Below are 18,403 nucleotides of genomic sequence, written 5' to 3'. Positions count from 1 at the left end.
CATAAAAACGTTGGTTCTTTTACTCTAAAGCATGTGTTGAATAGAGGTTTCTGGATGGTTCTCTGATGGAAGGAGGTTAGAGTGGCTCTCAGTCTGAACAAAACCGAGGTTGGGAATCTCTGTTGAACTTAGCCAGGCTCTGGAAATCAGGACTTTGAAAGTGGAGGGTTTCCGGTAAATGTCTCCCGCCGTCTCCCCAATCCCTGCATCTCCCTCTCTTCCCTTTCTCACCATCAGGCATCCTTGCACTCTGCATCTACACAGTGGTCCTAGGTAGAGCTCTTCCCTTGTCTGACAGATTGGAGCCCCTCAGGTTTTGCTGGGTAGTGACTGGCGCTTGGTCCTGGCGGGATGTGGGGGAGCAGAGGGGGCCGTCTGCCCTGGACAGAAAGGACCGTTTGTTCCCTTGCAATCTCCCCACCAGTGCCTCGCTGGCCTGAGGAATACGCATAAGCTACACATCAGGTTTTCTTATCTTCTGGTAAAGAGAGAATACCCTTCCTATTGGCAGCCTTTGTCCCCACCAGTTTGACACAACGCATCCACCATGGCTGTCACTGTAGCGCTTGTTGTGTAAGATGTGTGTTTACCGCGATTATTAAAACTAACACAGGAAGGTCCTTCTTTTGCACAGTTGACTGAGCAAGTGTGGTCTGTGCTTTTCATGCATTGGTTGTGTGGTCCTCACAGCAGTCCCCGCCCCTGGAAACCGGTAGCATCCTCGTTTCACAGGGGAAGGACACTACAGCTCCAAGAGGTCAAGTACTTGCCCGTGATGATGGCAGAATCAGGAATGAAATCTGGGCGAGACTCTCACATCTGCGCTCTTCACTGCTATACGTGCCTTTTGAAAGAATCGTTTCCATAAGTCTAACTCCATTATTTAACTAGATACTGTCACTCTTTCTCCAGTCCAGGAGAGTATCCCCCAGGCTTCTCGGTAAACAGAGCTGTGGTCATGGGCACCATTGCAGTTGGGCAAGAACAGATGCTGGGAACAGACACGGCTGAGCTGGAGGCAGGGCAGCCCGAGCCCTCCAGGCCTCGGTTTCCTCACCAGGAGAATGAAAATGACAACGCCTTAGTGCAGGATTGTAGTGAAAGGACGGTAACACCATTGCATTCATTCATCACACACTCGTGAGCATTTGCTCTGTGACAGCTAGCCGAGTAAGATGCTAGATCAGGGGTCCTGAAACTTTTTAAACAGGGGGCCAGTTCACTGTCTCTCAGACCATTGGAGGGCCGGACTATAGTTTTAAAAAAAACTATGAACAAATTCCTATGCACATTGCACATATCTTATTTTGAAGTAAAAAAACAAAACGGGAACAAATATAATATTTGTATTTGCATGTGGCCCGTGGGCCGTAGTTTGAGGACCCCTGTGCTAGATGCTAGGAGGAGCGAGCACATTCCCTGTATTTAAGACCTTCACGGTGCTAGTGTGGGAACAGGCAGGTAAACGAACAAGAACGTGCGCTAAGTGCTGTGTTAGGACACGGGGGGGAAGGGGGGAGAGGTGTAACGTGTGCCAGTTTTTGAATTCACTGTCAGTAATCAACAGTCCCTTCTGCTACCACCATTTACTTTCAAAGTTCCTGTGGTTCTGTGATGTTGCATCTCTGCTTTTCCGGCTACTCGGTGGCCCCTACAGCTGCTGGGGGGAGGGCTGGCCTTGGGTAGAACCTCAGGCAGAGGGGCACCTGTCTCCTTCTCCACAAGCCTCCCTCCCCTTTGCGTCGATGGCCCTACTGCCAACCAACGAATGGCATCTCCTAAGACCTGCCAAAGCCCCTTCCCAGACTTCCTCTGCCATCTTTACTTCCTGCCCAGACAAGGCCTCTTGGCCATGTTACCCTAGAAACCTGAGGCCAGTTTCTCACCAGTTATACTGGGAAGTCATACGTGGGACACATCCAGATTTCTGTGGGATCCCAGTCAGCGTGAAGGTGGAGCGAGGCTGCCCAGTGGGCAGCGCAGACTTCCTCCTGCACCTGCCACAGCCGCTCCCTCCCCCCCGCCCCCAAACAGGTAGCTGCTCTCCTCTCGCTTTCAGCCCGGTGGGGCGAGAAGAGGAGGTGGCCAGGGATGCCCACGGGTGGGGAGGGCATCTCACTGGGAGGAATTTGCCCTCAGAAGCTCGGGGCTCCGGAGAAAGTGGCCGGGCTGAGGGCAGGGGGAAGGCGCTCCGTTCAGAGCTCTGCTAATGACCTGCGGGGAAACACCACAGCAGTGGTTTCGCAGCTCCGATGGCGGGTCACGGCAACAGATGTTCCCAACATATGTGCAGAATTAATTACCCACCGGTAAACAAAATCTGTGATGCGGGGAGTCATTTTGTCTAAATTTCTTACAATTTTGCTGTTATTAGAGGGCTTAATTTTTCTTGATCATCCCGGTAACTTGGACTAAAGCACTCCTTAATGGGATCCGAGGAACATTCCAAAGAAAAATAAGGGCCTGGTTGGCTGTGGATGTGGGGAGGAGGAGGAGGAAGAGGAGGAAGAGAAGGAGGAGGAGGAGGAGGAGGAGGAGGAGGAAGGGGAGGAGGAGAAGGAAGGGGAGGAGGAGGAGGAGGGGGGAGGGGAGGAGGGGGGAGGGGGAGGAGGAGGAGGGAGGGAGGGGAGGAGGAAGGGGGAGGGGGAGGAGGGGGAGGAGAGCAGACCTAAGGGAGGACTTGAGTAAACTGAGAGGGGAATTGAAAAGCCACACCATACTGGGTGATTAGCAAATTATTTGATTAAAACATCAGATGCTCGGCATACTTTTTAAAATATTCTAATGGTTAGCTCCTATTTAACGGCGTTTACACTTAAATTAGCTGCGTGCTGTGGAACAGCTGGAGTTTCCAGAGGAAATTACAGAAATTCCAACAATTGAGCTCGCAGGAAGGTCTGCTTTGGAGCTGCTGCTTTTAAGATTCTGAACAGGCTTCTGCCTGTGGTCACGGGGGCACATTCTAATTTTCATCATTTAAGAAAATAGATTTTCTTTGAAGAGGGGCATCGAGAGCCTTTTGATTTTCGTAAGGCCGTTATTTCGTTGGCCACTTTCACCCATCACCAGGACTATCAAAAATCTCCTGATTCTCTTAAGTACATAAATCTGAGCGGTGATTGGAAATAATGGTTCCTTAGCCATTCACAGGTTTGTAACTCTTCTACATCTCAAATTCATGATTGTCCTTTCAATCTTATAGTTAACAAAGTAAATTTGCAAGAATCCACTGGTTCCATCCGGCACTGTCTGTGATTAAACACACACACTTCTTGGTTTTCCTCTTTACTTACTTTCGCATTCATTCAACCATCATCTGTTGAGCTAGGTCAGTGGTCGGCAAACTGCGGCCCCTTGAGTGTGGCTCTTCCATAAAATATCACGTGCGGGCGTGCACGTACAGTGCGATTGAAACTTCGTGGCCACACTCAAAGGGCCAAAGAGCCGCATATGGCTCGAGAGCCGCGGTTTGCCGACCACGGAGCTAGGTGCTGGAAGAGCAAAGATGAATCATATAAAGTCCATGATGTCAAGGCCTTATGCCAAAACCAAACACGTAAACAGTTACTTCACTACAACTAACCGTGGGCCAATAGATGGTAAATGCTATGTCGTGACCCCTCCCAGCATCACTGTGACATCAGGATGCCCCCTAAGGGGTGGGATTGTCCCCCACCTTAGGTCAGAACCGTAGGTTCAGGCTATACTCAGAGTGAGGATACAAAGGCATGGGCCAGAGCTTCTGATGAAATGTTGGTGAGCGTCGTGCAGGCTGGAACATTCTAGGGAACATGGGCAATGAGGAGAAATAAACGGGGTCTATTGCTGCAGAGATAAAATGGAGGAAACATCTTAAGACAAAGCTTACTTTGATTGCATTTCTTCCCTAAGGCATTGATTTCCTGTCTTCTCTTTCGACAAATTTGCCCCATCCCAGGAAACAATATATTTTTTAAAGGACTATGTTATATAACATTGTTTGGTATTCATTTTTGCTGCAAGTCGCCAGGATCTGACAGTTGAAATGTATTTGAGTGAAATTTCCAAAGTAACAATGACTTATCCCAGTTTCCCAGGAATTCTGGTTTTTTTCCTAAATCCCCCAAAACTTGAGAGACATGTTAGGAGCTGGGGTGCGTTTTTCATGGCAGCTTCCTCAGTTGGAACAAAGAATATCTGTTTTTATGAGTATTTCAAGCTAAACATTTGAGTTCTGTTTAGCTTGTTTGATGCCCTATGATAAGTCTTCCCCCTGTTGAAAAGCAGTTGGTATTAGACCTCAGTGACCACCTAGTAACCTACCAGGTCTGATAGAAGGCCGCAGGAATGGGAGAACAGCCTTGGTCTTGCGTCGTGGGTTATTACAAGTTAAAAAAAACTCAGAAAGAGTCATGACCAGTGATGGGTGAGCTTGCTACAGCTCACGTTTGAACTTCAGGAAATCTTAGTTTTGTCATCTACTTACAGTTTCACCCACACGTGAGCCAATCTTCTAGCATTTTGCCCAGATTTCCCGTTTTCTTCTTTCATTAGGTAAAAAGATAACAACCCAATGATTCCCGTGTTTCCCCACATCTACTCTCTATAACAATGGTTATTTTTTATTTCAGAGCCTACACATAATTCAGTCCTATCCTATATAATAAAAGGCTAAAATGCAAATTGTCCCCTCTATCGGGAGTTCGACCAGGGGCAGGGCCGGCTGGCCAACCTCCCATATCCCCTACCCCAGAGGCCTGGCCAATCAGCCCCGATTGGGGCAGGCTGGCTGGACCCCACCCGAGCACAAATTGGTGCACTGGGCCTCTAGTTTGAACATAACATGGTGCAGTAACGTAATGAGCTTAGCAGAGGCCGAAACAGCCCTGGTTCAGGACTCAGCCTAAAGTTTTCAGCTGCATTCATTCATTATTCCTTGCAACGAATGATTAAACCAATTCTCTGATTAATCAAAACTGTACTTTGGAACTAGCCACATGAGATCAGAATTTTCAATCACGTTATGCAGACGGTAGCAATTTAAAGACCGCGATTGAAAGATTATTTCTATAAGAAATACTTAGTAAACAAGCGTTAATCTTCCCACAGACTTCTTGCGAGATCAAAGCCGCTCTCAAGCAAACTTGAAAATATATGCCTTGCCAAGCACCAAGGAAAATGTCACATTCTTTTAACAGGTGCGCGGCGTTGCCGTATATCATTTCTCCTTGAAGTCCTTCAACACTGTTTATGGCTGTTCCCCAATGACGCTTCATTTCCAGTTACTGTTTGTGTCCCCTCCTCATACTCCTTCGGGAGGGCCTGGATTCTTCTCCTTTCCCATGGCTCCTTCACAAATATAATCCAACAACGCTCCCACATTTGAAGAATTAACGTCATTTAGTTAGACCACCTTTTTCTCATCCTCATGCCGTCCATTCAACTCATCTACATTTCTGCACTTTCTCCCAACGTGACTTAAGAATTTTTTTTGTCTTCTATCTTCGCTCTCATTAGTTCATTCATTCACCCAGTCCTTTGTTCATCAGACATTCATCAAACATTTCCTAAGTATCCGAGACTCTGCTAAGCATCAGGAATGCAGAACTAAGTAAGACCTAGATTCGTGGCCTGTGATTGGTGGAAGGATCCCAGTGGCTTTCCTTGGGTGGGGTGTGGGGAGTGTGTTGGTGGGCGGGCACTTCTCCCACAGCCTGACATACCCCTCAGCAGCCCAGCATACTGGCCTGGCGAATGAGAAGAACAAAATCAGCTTCGCAAAACATGGAATGTGACCACATGTGATTCAGTAGCATGAATTGTGAATATGGGTCTAGTTCTATTTATTCTCAGGGAATATGTGTTTATGGCAAGATAATAACTAAAACTGAAATAAGAAGTGCCTAGGATAGCTACCAGCATCTTATGCTACCACCAAGCCCTCACCCCCAGGCAAGCTTTCCGATGGAAAAGGGGACCAAATAGGAAGAGCTTCACCCCAGCGATCATCCCACCCACACGGGAGAAGCCCATCTCCAAGGTCACGAGTTCTGAAATTCGCCTCTTTTAGCAAGAACAGGCTGTTTTACCAGGTGCCTTGCCATGTTGCCACTGAACCAACTCTTTGTCCTCGAGTCATTGAACTTTCTCTGTTCTCAGATCCTGCAGGTACTTCCTACCTTTACTTTCTTCCCTGGTTTGGCTATCAGACACCACTTCAATTCTTCCATCACTAGCACTTTACACCAAGTGTATGACCCTGGGGCCTATGTACCATCCCTACACACACATTCAACCAACTCAAAACCTTGTCTTTCCCTTCTGATCAATCACAGGTTACAGATAAAGTCTGCAAGTGCACTGGCTGGGTTCACCAGGAACTCATTGTATAAACCGCAGCCGGATCCACAGACTAAAGCCTCAGATCTTCAACTCATTTCTAAACACCTTGTACTCTCTCCCACCCCCAACAAGCGCTCCATGGAAGTGACTATGAACTGTGTTAATGCTACAGAAACGTCCAAGTGAAGAGAATGAGGTCATTGGAGAATTTTCCCAGTTTCCCTTCCTTCCTCCATGACATATATCTCCCTATCTCCTCTCATGCTCTTGTCTATGTTAGAGGATAAAATGCCCTTCTTTGTTGTTCAAGATCATCTATGTGGCTACTTTCCTCATACAATTAGGATTTCTTCTCTCCCCCGTGAATTCCATCAATTTTTCTATCTCCTTCCCATGTTTCCCAAATCCAGTATTTTTCCTTTCCTGACCCGGGCCGTGCACTTTGCGGATGTCAAGAGGGGGACATAGAGAAAGTTGCTCTCCAATTTCATGATAGTGCAATAAATCAATAGTTATGGCCAGTAATACAGGTTGATGGGCCATGTCCTTATTTTATTTTGCATACAATATCATTATATTGAAACTTAAATATTTATCTTTCTTTATTGATAGGTTCATTGAGCCTACGGAATGGAATGTCCCTCGATAGGCAGATGATGTCTTAGTTACTTCAAAAAGTAACTTTTGTGAACACACTGATTTTCTGATTTTTTTCTCGGCCGCAGTTTAAAATCTCCTTGCATTGTTTTACACTTCAAAGCCCGAGGAGCTTTGAATAACCAAATAAACATGTGATAGACCTATAATTAGGGCTAATTGTAAAGTGGGGGAGTGGAGACTTCTGTGATTGGCAATTAAGAATCTTGGGCATTGAAATTAATTCAGTTTAATTCCCTAATCTAAATATACTGGCTTCATAACAAAATTAACATTTAAAACATTAAAAGACATTTATAAAAATTATGAACAAAACTTGAGGGCAATTAATTTATCTCTTAAGTGCATTAACGATAATCACTCGCTATCCCAAGCACAACTCAGTTCACATCCTATTATGCAATATTGGCTTTTCCCCCCCTTTCCTATTTTAAAGACGAGATCTACACATTTAGCATGACCTCTATGTTATAAAGCATCATTGTTGTTTTCCAACAAATACCCGAGGGTGCTCATTCTGACTGAAGAGTGAGGATGGAACATTTTCAATTTCGGTAGCTCGTTCTGCCATTTAAACCTCACCCCCATCACAAAGTCCTCTGTGCATTTTTTATTATTATTTTTGTAACATGTATGTGTTGAGTATATGCTAACATGTGTGCTGAGTATTCAGAAGTGAGCAAAACGGACCAGGCCCTTGCCCTTATCTGTGAAGACAGTAATCCTATGCAATATTTCCCTAGACTGAATCAGGTCAGCACAAAATACTAATAGCCAGCCCATAACATTGAATAGGCTGGCTATTAGTATTTTTTTTTAAATACTTCATATGTTTTTACTGATTTTTTTTTTTTTTAAGAGAGAGAGGAAAGGAGAGAGAGAGAGTGAGAGAAACATTGATCAGCTGCCTCCTGCATGCCCCCTGATGGGGATCAAGCCACAAGCTGGGCATCTGCCCTGACTGGGAATCTAACCAGCCGCCTCTTGGTGCATCGGATGATGCTTAACCAACTGAGCCACACCGGCCAGGGCTGGGGTGGCTGCTTTAGAAAAGGCCGTTCTCGGTGGGGGCAACAGCAGGGCACAGAGTGGGTTGTTCCTTCGCAGGCTGTATTTCCTGTGAGCCCTACTGTGTGCTTTGAAGTGATGCTGCTTTAAAGAAAGCTCACTGTGACTCAAAGCCGCCTCCCTCTTTTACAGGTTGATAACCTTGTTCAAATGTTTGTTAAGATGCAAAGTTCATGACCTTCGATAAACATTCTCTAAGAAAGAGATGGCACATTGGATCACCTTGAAAAAAAAAAGTGATAAATAGAAGGAAATGGTGGTGTTTCCCCACCCTGACTCTTAACTCACTTTGTCTGCAAACCCACTGACCTCGTTTGCAACGATTTTGTGGAGTCAGTGGCTTGCTGTCCACGGGGACAGTTTGTATGTGCAGCTTTCATTCCCTCAGCAGGAGAATGTTGGCTCAGATGCAGCCCCATTAGCTGCCTGCATTTACCATCCTCACCGGGGAACTCCCACTGAACCACCACCCAGCGAGGGCCGCGTAATGCAAACGGAATCATGCCCCTGATATCACATCACCAGGTAGCACTCAACTTCTAGGTGTCAGGGTGGCCGGAGCCCAGTTCCACTCCGAGACCCAAACAGTAATTCATGAACCGCTCTTGATGGTACCAAGCATTACAACAAACCACATGGCTGAGGCTGGAGAACCCATCCTGCTACTGATGCCATTTTTCTTTTTTTTGTTTGTTTAATCCTCACCCAATACATTCTCTGCCATCTCATTCATTCCGAGAGAATATTTATGGGAAGACAGGGCCGGTAAGGGGCTGGTGTCAGCTAAACCTTTTAGAACCAGGTGCATTAGGAGTGGTTCCTACTCGGACCAAGAAGAAGACGACAAGGAACAGTGAACCATTTAGCAAAGGGCACTGGGGTCAGAAATGAACTAAATAAACAAGGTAACATAGTGCTTCCTTTTTTTCTTTCTTTCTCTTTTTCTTTCTTTTCCTTTTCTAGCCCCAGGCAGCAAAACGCTTAAGCACCGAAATGAGCAAAAAGCAGTTTTAAGAATATAGGTCAGGACATGACTATAAATTTGATCACCTCTTTTTGATTCTCTCTCATCATCAATCAGCTGGCTTCCTCCACCCCCTCCTCACACACACCCCACCCTCCAATCCTGATTTGGAATCCCAAATGCAAATCTGTGACACCGAGTTTATATATAATACTAATGGCGCCGAGGAGGGCTGGTGTGAGGTGTGAGCGCTTGCCAGGAGAGGAGCGAGCCCAGTCGTTCATCTGCAGGACAAATGTAACATCATTGGGCGGGGGGGGGGGGGGGGGGGGGGAGGAAGGAGGTGGAGGTGGGAGGTAACCGTTCTGCAAGGAAATGGTTAAGCTGAGGTTCTAATCAATCTAACCAAGCCAGGCCCCCCTAGATACCGTCAGCCACTACAGACAAAACAGATTGTGGGAGAGATCACTGAGCGTCATACAAACAGAAAACCTTGAAGACGCTACAACAACTTTGCTACCAGAGATTCACTCAAGCGCCGGGTGTGCCATTTTCAATCCATTTGCCAGTCTAGCCCTACGTTACATGCTTAGGAAAGAGAAAGAAGTTGGCTTTATCCTTAAGGACAGCGATATAAGCCATTGGCACTCCAGGAGGTAGTACTTTATTAAAGGCGATGAGCTTTTGTGGTGGATATAAAAAGAAATTCTGGCAGATACCTTGCGATTCAAAGTTTTAAACATGCTAGAAGGATAAAGGAGTGTAAGTGTCAATCTTTCCTGCAGGCCCAAGTCTAGCTTCTGGGTAGGTGTGTGCCGGGGGTCGGAAGGCGGAAGAGGGTCCCAGCTCCTGTGGCCCTTTCCTCGGGTGGATGTATAAGGATTGTGTTCAACGAGGGGTCTTTAGGCACTGAAATTGTAGGCCATTTGACGGCAAGTTCACGCTGGTGAAATAGGGATTGTCTTTGCCATAATATTAAACCGCAATTGCACTGAGAACTAAAGTTAACATAACCGGTGCCAAAACAAAACCAGGACCAAGGAGAGTGAAACCAATGCGTTCTTTTTAGTTATTTGGGGGCAGGTTGAGTAAAATCTAAGTTCCAGTTCCCCTTTGATTCCACGGTTTCACCCGTCGCTTAATTCAGAGCTTGCCAAGTTAGTCTGATTGGCCTTTTGGAGGTTTGCGTGGGATGGTCAGCCCAGTTTCTTCTCGCAAGGAAAGCGATGGTTTGAAAAATTATGAAGTGCGTCTGTCTTGCTGTGTGACCCTGAGAAAAGTATGGTCCCACTGGAAAATGGTGACGACGATGAATGATCCCAGGACCACTGAGGACGTCCCAGAATGATTTTTAAACCCCTCGGAAACGGCTTAGACAAGTCACGTGATTCTTTCCCTCTTTCCTGTTGATGTCACTTTTGAGTAGCACATTCTGAGAACTGAAGACAAGGTCTGAAATTCACTCCCCGTCCCTTCTTCCAGGGCTGAGCCCAGTGCCTTATACATAGTAATCACTCAATAAATATGTATTGATTTGATCTGATAACCTAACAGTGTTAGAATGCATGTATTCAGAAAACATATTAGTCGTTTGATCATTGCAAGGGCCTCGTTCTAAAGTGTACATCGCACACCTTGAGACCGTCTGATGCAGCAGAAACTAAGCTCAGCGACTGCTCCTGGGAGACCTTGACGTGAAGGGAACATCATGTCCCTGGGTTGTTGCTCGTTTTTTGTTTTCGTGTTTCACGGTGATACCTACCATAGCGTCCAGAGAAGAGATAATAAATCTAATTGATCGCCTTGTACGTTATCTTAACAGAGAGTCGGGGACCCACTGGACAGCGATATTTAAATGAAAGCCACCCAGAGTCAACAAGACTCCAGGCGAGAGAATAGCCTGATATTCTTAATTCTGAGAAGCCGTATTGGTAATCAATCGGAATGTGAGAGCCATTGAAAAGCTGTCCAGTTTTCAATTGCAGCATAAGTTGGGAAACAATTTGAAAATAATAGCTCCTACAAAGAGTTTCTGAAGCAGTCAATATGGGCTTCACACACACAGTGAAGGGCAAAGAGGGATTTGGCAACACACGCCACGTTCAGCTGCTGGGCGTGAGGCAGTGTCTGTAGCACCCATCGAAGGTCCCCCACAGATCAGACTGCAAAATCTCTCAGAGCGCACTCTATTGAGACTCCATTAAGTGGGATAGTCACCCCGAAAGCCTTTGCTATGAATGCCTGTTAATAGAACTGTAAACGCTTCTACTAATGACCAGTAAGGAGAGCCCCTCTAGTCAACAGTACCCATTGGAGGAAGAGAAAAAATATCCCTGACATCCTGGTGATCATGGCCCTGAAAACTTTAGTTTTGACCCTAATCCTGACTTACCAGGATTTAAAGTTTTAAATTTTCATTAGAGCCAAGTATTAGGATAACCACACTCCCAGAGACCATTTCCCTGCCTGCTAGTAAAAGAATGCAAAAGCGCTTCCTGCCTTCGAAACACTGAGAAACAACCCGAGAACCTTAAGAACAGACCATGAGTGAATTTTCCTATTTTGGGAACCCCTGTTGCATTTATTATTTATGCCATAAAAATGTATCCTGGCATAACTGCATATGGTAATGTTCTATCCAGTTACTTCTTGTGTGGTGTTGCTCCCCAGTAGGGTGTTAAGATATAGTCACCATTAAATGATGATGATGATATCAATCAGGTTATCAATAATATTAAAGCCTTAAGAGATGAATGGGCAGAAATAGACCAACGTAATTCATCTATTGTTCGCCCATGTTTTATCCAAGCAGGCTCTTTTGCTATATCCCTTGACGAGCTCTCTGTACTTCCAAATGTGCATGTACTCCAAATCTGAGCACTAATTGTAAAGTCTGCTCACATAAAAGGAGGAGCCAGTCTTTACTGAGTGCCAATACCATGGCAGGCTCTCCACAAGGCACTCAACAGGCACTCTCTCACCTAGGACTGAAAATATCCAGATCACTTCTGATCTACTCTAACCTCTGTACCATCAGGGTATTCTCTCGGTTTGCTTATCTCTGCTAAATCTCATCTCCATTGAAATACAGAATGCATTGCCCTGGACAGTGTGGCTCAGTGGGTTGGGTGTTGTCCCGTGCACCAAAAGGTTACCAGTTAGGTAGGGAGCATAAGGCTGCCAATTGATGTTTTGCTCTCACATTGATGTTTCTCTCTCGCGCGCTTGCTCTCACTCTCTCATCTCCTTTCCTCTCTCTCTAAAAACCAATTTTTTAAAAATCTTTTAAAATAAAATAATTGTGCCCTAGCTGGTTTGGCTCAGTGGATAGCGCGCTGGCCTGTGGACTGAAGGGCCCCAGGTTCGATTCTGGTCAGGGGTACATGCCTGGTTGTGGGCTCAATCCCCAGTGGGGGGCATGCAGGAGGCAGCCAATCAGTGATTCTCTTTCATCATTGATGTTTCTATCTCTTTCTCCCTCTCCCTTCCTCTCTGAAATCAAAAAACATATTTAAAAAATAAAATTAAAAAAATTAAAAATAATTTTAAAAAATACAGAATGTATTTTTGCTCCATATTCAGTCTTCACAGAAGAAAGCTAAGGTAAATCATTCACAAAGATGAAGCCAACAGGGCCTTTCGGGGGAAGATAGCACTGGTTTTTATTTCTCAGATTGACATCATAGAGGTTTACCAAATAGTTGCCTGTCTTCCCACTCCCCTGTAGATCAGGCATGTCAAACTCAAAGGCTAACACGGGCCAAATATACGTGGCCCACAGCCTTCAGGCCGCGAGTTTGACATGCTTGCTGGACCAGGGGCTCCTCCACGCGCTGCTCAAGAAGCAGCCGGCACCGGCATCCTTATTCGGGGAGACAGCAGGGCTGGAGTGGAACGCAGAGTTGAGTAAAACCCTCAGCCCAGATGTCTTTCCTGAAAGGGGCCTATTCTTTTCCTGGGAGCAGCTCTGGGCCGAGGCTCATGCTCCAGGCGAGAATAGCTGTGCTTTGTTAGCTGGTTGCTGGCGACATAATCAGCTGACAGCCTGGCACCAGGAGTATTATGTGCAAACAGGACCACAGTGCAGGAGACTGGGGTGAGGTCAACATTAAAAGAAACCCTGAGGCCCTAGCCGGTTTGGCTCACTGGATGGAGTGTCGGCCTGTGGACTGAAGAGTCCCGGGTTCGATTCCGGTCAAGGGCATGTACCTTGGTTGCGGGCACATCCCTGGTGGGGGGGTGTGCAGGAGGCAGCTGATCGATGTTTCTAGCTCTCTATCCCTCTCCCTTCCTCTCTGTAAAAAATAAATAAATAAATAAATAATTTTTAAAAATCAATAAAATATATATTAAAAAAAATATAAATAAATAAAAATAAAAGAAACCCTGAAAGTGGAAATTACACCCTGGCGGGGGGGGGGGGGGGGGGGAATCTTTTAAGCGAACCTCAATTTGAGTCGTGACTGTTACGGTAGAAGAAACAGCAATCGGTACAGGTTCAGAAACATTTATCACAGGAAACACAGAAACTCCAATTCCTTCATCGATAGCAGTTGAGAAGAGAATGGGTAACAGATAAGCTAATGACGATGAGACCAGGATGCTGGTGTTTAGAACTCGCCGTTCACACCCACAGCGTGTCTGCGAGCTGCATGGTGGTCCCTGGGAGATTTCACACTATTTTTCTCTCTGTGAGTTTATCTTCACGTGTTATTTTGGGGCCAGATTACCATAACTCTAACATACGTGATGCAAACATCAAAACCAAAGAGGGAAATGAAAAAAACAAAACAAAAACGAGAATGTAGACTCCGATCACCACTATTAGATTGAAGCAGAAAAAAAAATCCCTATTTTTAGAAGAAGAAGAAAACACAGCACCTCCTCAGAGAGTTTGTTTTGACACCAGACGTGAAGTCTCAAGTCTCTTTGGAAGGCAATACACTGCTCAGTTGCTGCCACCTAGGTCTCAATCGATAGCTTGTCCCTCCTCTCCTTTCTCTCCTTTTCCAGGAGGGAGTCCCTTCTGGGTCTGTCTTGCCTCCTTTTTCTCCTTGCGGGCTGTCAGATCTCTAAGGGGCCCCGGAGGGAGGAAGCTCACAGGACTCGTGCGTCCGCAGCTGCCTCTCCGTGGAGGACAGTGGGTGTGATGAGAGGGGAGCGCCCCCCTGCATTTCCCAGATCACATCCATCATGTTGATCAGCCCCCGAAAGGCAACATATTGTCTGGGACCCGGCCAAGGAGGGGGTATCCATTTCACAACCGCACTGACGTCTTCAGCCAAGAGCCGGTTTATTTCTGGCTGCTGGAGTCTGAGACGCACACGCAGGAGCCTCGTTTTCCACTTTCGCACTTCGCGCCAGCCTGGGAGGGGTAACTTAGATGACAGTCGAATAGAGGCATCTTCAAGGAGCAAATTAGCTCCCTTACGTGGTCCGTGCCTCAGAGCCTCCTTTTATATGCGGACAGTTAGGCGCATGGCTTTTTCCCCTATTAGTGTTTCTTACTGTGATAGCTCTGAACCACCCGAGCCAGCGTTATTCTAAGAAAAGTTCAAGAAAAACAAAAGCGATGCTTGAATCTTCAGTTTCTGGTGAGGCTGATAGCAATAATGCTAATACTACCCAGTACACACTCAGCAATATGAGAAAGTCCACCCTAATGGCCTTGTCTGTCTAAATGTGTTGGAAATTATTTTTTGATATCCTACAAGGCAAATGGTGAGAATTCATCTATATATTCTTTCCTAGGACCCCATCAAAATGAGGCAGAGTTCGTTCACATGAAATCCTGGCCTGTGATTACTTTGTGTGATCGCTTCACCTTTGAAATAGATGCTCTCTTTAATTCATTGATTGTGGTTGCTTTGCTATTTGCCAATGTTTCATCTGTTCCTTTCCTCCTCTTGTCTGGAATCCTGGCTCATTCAAAGAGTGAAATGCTTCCAATGACATGTTTTATGTAACAGTGAAAATTCGATGAATCCCCAAAACAAATATTTATTTACTAAAGAAGAAAAACTAAACACACAACTTTCAGACCTTCCTAAGAAAAATTACGTCTCCCATCCACTGCAAATAACTTGAAAAACACTTCAGGTTGATGAATTAGAGATATATTATCTGGCCATTTTTGCCTTGTAAATTATACCCTGGTTGGTTTTCATATTCAAGAATTTAAGAAAAATTCAAAAGCTGAAATACGGTTAAGTCCCCTTTTAGCAATAGCTCCCCTGTAGGTTTAATGTCTAGTGATTGTAGCTTCTGAAAACTTCTTTAATAATAAATGATTAAATACTTACTATGGGCATTCAGATTTTTTTCACACCAGTTTCCAAAACTAAATTTAATATATTCTGTGAGTGATTGAATAAAATGGGTTTCAAGTAGGGCCGTGTTTAGGAAATACTCTTTGATCATGTTATTTTCTTTTGACGCATTAGAAGTAGGTGATGCCTTTTCTTTTTCTTTTTCTTTTTCTTTTTCAATTATTTGCTCAGATAGCAAACCATAAAAAGACATCACCACAGTGCACTTCCTGAAAATTAGCTCCCAAGCTTGGCTTCCCTCTCAGTGTGGTTATATTACAGGCATTTGGAGCTGTGGTAAGTGCTGAAACCTTATTGTGTTTAAATGAAGTAGAAGATGTGTTAACTACCATCAGCAGTAATCACTATCTTTGCAACCTCCTGCTGGATTCTTGAATCACCTTTTAAATGCTTTCCTTACATAATTTTGAAATGTGTCCTTTCGGGGTTGTAGGAATATACTGGTTCTTCTATGGCCTATGTTTACAATTTCACCTTTAATATCTATAAACAATCTTGTTTAATTTTTGGCATGGGGATTCTTTGATCTGCTATTTCTTTTCTATTGGTACAAAGCACTGCAGAATCTAATTTTAAATTCCATGCTTCTAATTTCTCCAAAGGAGACTGTTGTGCAGTCAAGTTCATTTTAGAGGACAAAAATGCTAATTAACACTTTCATGTCAACCGGTATTGGGGGGGGGGGGGGGGTAGGGGGTCTTTATATTTTAACCTCATGCCTTAAATCTAGTTTCTAAATGTGAGTGACAAGGATGTCTTTCACCAAATTGCATACAGAAGAAAGATAAACAATTGATATCTGTAGAATGACATTGTTTGTCATGCTGTGATCTTGAAAATTTGTGGCGTGTTAGATTTCTCTGAAATTTGAATTCTGATGAAGTCAATATTTTCATGACGTTTTAACGAATCCTATTTCCAACATTCCTATTGTAGAATTCAGAGCGTTTGTTTCTCTCTAAGTCATATAGTACATCTCAGAAGAGATTGTAACATTGAACATGGAGGAAAGCTATTACTTGCCCAAGTGAACTTCACAACCTGTGATAATTTATCATTCATCTCCCTGAGTTCCTCGACTCTGTTCATCTTGATTTTGCTGGGAGATAGCTCCTACTTCAATGCCTCGCCAATATTCCCAGGCACCTAACTCAGTCAGCAGATTTGACATCTTCATTTCAATGTCCTTTTCTATTCCTTCCGCAATGTTAATGTTACAAATTACAGGAGGGCATATTAATAGCCAGACCCAAGAAGCAGAAAGAAAAGTGCATTTTTTTTTTTTAAACTAAGTACTAACTTGGGATTTCCCGGGCCCATTGTCAAGTCAGCCGAACCCACAGCTCCTCCATTGTGATGATAATGGATTCTGTGTTGTTGGCGCAAAGGTCGGGAGGTCACCGTAAGCTCCTTAATGGACTGTGAAATAACTTTAACTGCATTAACCTCTCTGGATCACATGGGTGGCACCAACAGCCACTCCTGAAATGCTCATTCGTTTAGAGAGACAATACCATTAGATTATTATATTTTCCATTTCGAATAGCAATAGGCCCAAAGCAATTATGCAGCTAGGCATTTCCATTAAGTGAATAGGACCTTAAAGAAGATTAACAAGAACATCTCCTGCGTAGGAGACATGCAGGAGGGAGGGCGGGGTGGGGTCTTTAGAAAATTCCACTGGACTTTTCAGATGCCTTACACTCAAAGGGTCCACGACTTTAGGTTTTAGGTTACTAAGTCATAGGATGAAATGAAAATACTACTAAGACTAAACGGGTTCTCTCTCTGTTCCCTAAGCCAAGCAGTTATAGTTACAGGATTAAAACTTTTCCCCATCTATTGATTTTTCCTAAATGAAATAAATCATCAACGATGAAACCAAGAGAACTGATAACCAAGAACTTCAGTCAGGGAAAGCCACACTGGAAACCATATGTTGTCATTTCGCCGGCCCCGTGTCCTTTCCCCAGGAATGTAAATGCCGTTGTTCTCATTCCTGCCGCTGGTTGTTGTGTTTAAGAGACCAACATGCGTTCTTTTGAAAACACACAAAGCTAGAAGCCCTGATTATCTGAAGGACAAGAGTAATTGCTATGGGTCTGCATAGATCTATTTACCTACAAGTGAAGCTCTATTGGGTAAATATCCAAGGGAGATCTAAAGAGGACGGTGGTCACCAGGATTATCATTAGAGCGCCTCATTGTCATCTTGATGTGACATAATGAGAAAGCACACCACATTAAGCACACGTTGTAAATGCTTTTTGATTTTCTAGTGGGAGCTCCTGAACTGAAAAGTGAAAACGGGCCACGTTTCTTTGCTTCTAAAATGCATCTTGTAATATGTCTAAAATTGGGATCCAACTTGAAATCACTGCTATAGTCAACATAGCCCTTTTTAAATTATTATTCTGGAAATTTTGTTATCATTGAAGGCATCTTAGAATTAGGGAGATATAGTGGACAAATTGAAGATATAAACATTCTTTTATTTATTTGAAATGTATTTTTATTGATTTTAGAGAAGAAGGGAGAGGGAGAGAGAGAGAGATAGAAATATCAATGATAAGATCATTGATTGGCTGCCTCCTGCACATCCCCTACTGGGGATTGAGCCTGAAACCCGGGCATGTGGCCTTGACCTGAATCAAACCCAGGATCCTTCAGTCCACAGGCTGACGCTCTATCCACTGAGCCAAACCAGTTAGGGCAACATTCTTTTTTAAAATCTGGATCTGTGTGGATATGTTTTAATCTTGGAAAAGCTGCTTTTTGAGGGTTAGATGAGAATTGGTTATTGTTTTCCAGAAGTGAGAGAGGAAAATCATGTGATCAGGGCAGCTTGGTGTTTGAAGTATAAAATGGCATTGCTCGTATTCTCTAAGAAAACCAACAGGGGGAGGGGGGGGTGGTAAATTACACTCCAGCTAAAACCAGATCCATTGAAACCTATTATTTGATCAGAGTGGCTACTGTTCTAGAAGAATCTTTGGTGAAAGTCTTGCCTCTCTAACCTGCGGGCTGCTTCACCTGACTTGGTCAGAGTTGTCTGTCTGTGCCA

General features: G+C 44.5%; 1 protein-coding gene across 1 annotated transcript in view; it reads left to right on the top strand.

Moving 5' to 3' along the window:
- Positions 1-18,403, top strand: part of SPATA17 (spermatogenesis associated 17) — a 186,763-nt gene that overhangs the window by 105,320 nt on the left and 63,040 nt on the right. The gene's annotated exons all lie outside the window — the stretch shown is intronic.

This window comes from Myotis yumanensis, unplaced genomic scaffold (genome assembly GCF_028538775.1).
Source record: "Myotis yumanensis isolate MYYU_CA2020_CCGP unplaced genomic scaffold, mMyoYum1.0.hap1 SCAF_22, whole genome shotgun sequence".
In the NCBI taxonomy this organism is placed as follows: Eukaryota; Metazoa; Chordata; class Mammalia; order Chiroptera; family Vespertilionidae; genus Myotis; species Myotis yumanensis.
Note: the sequence above shows the minus strand (reverse complement) of the source record. Positions and strands in the feature narration are given on the sequence as shown.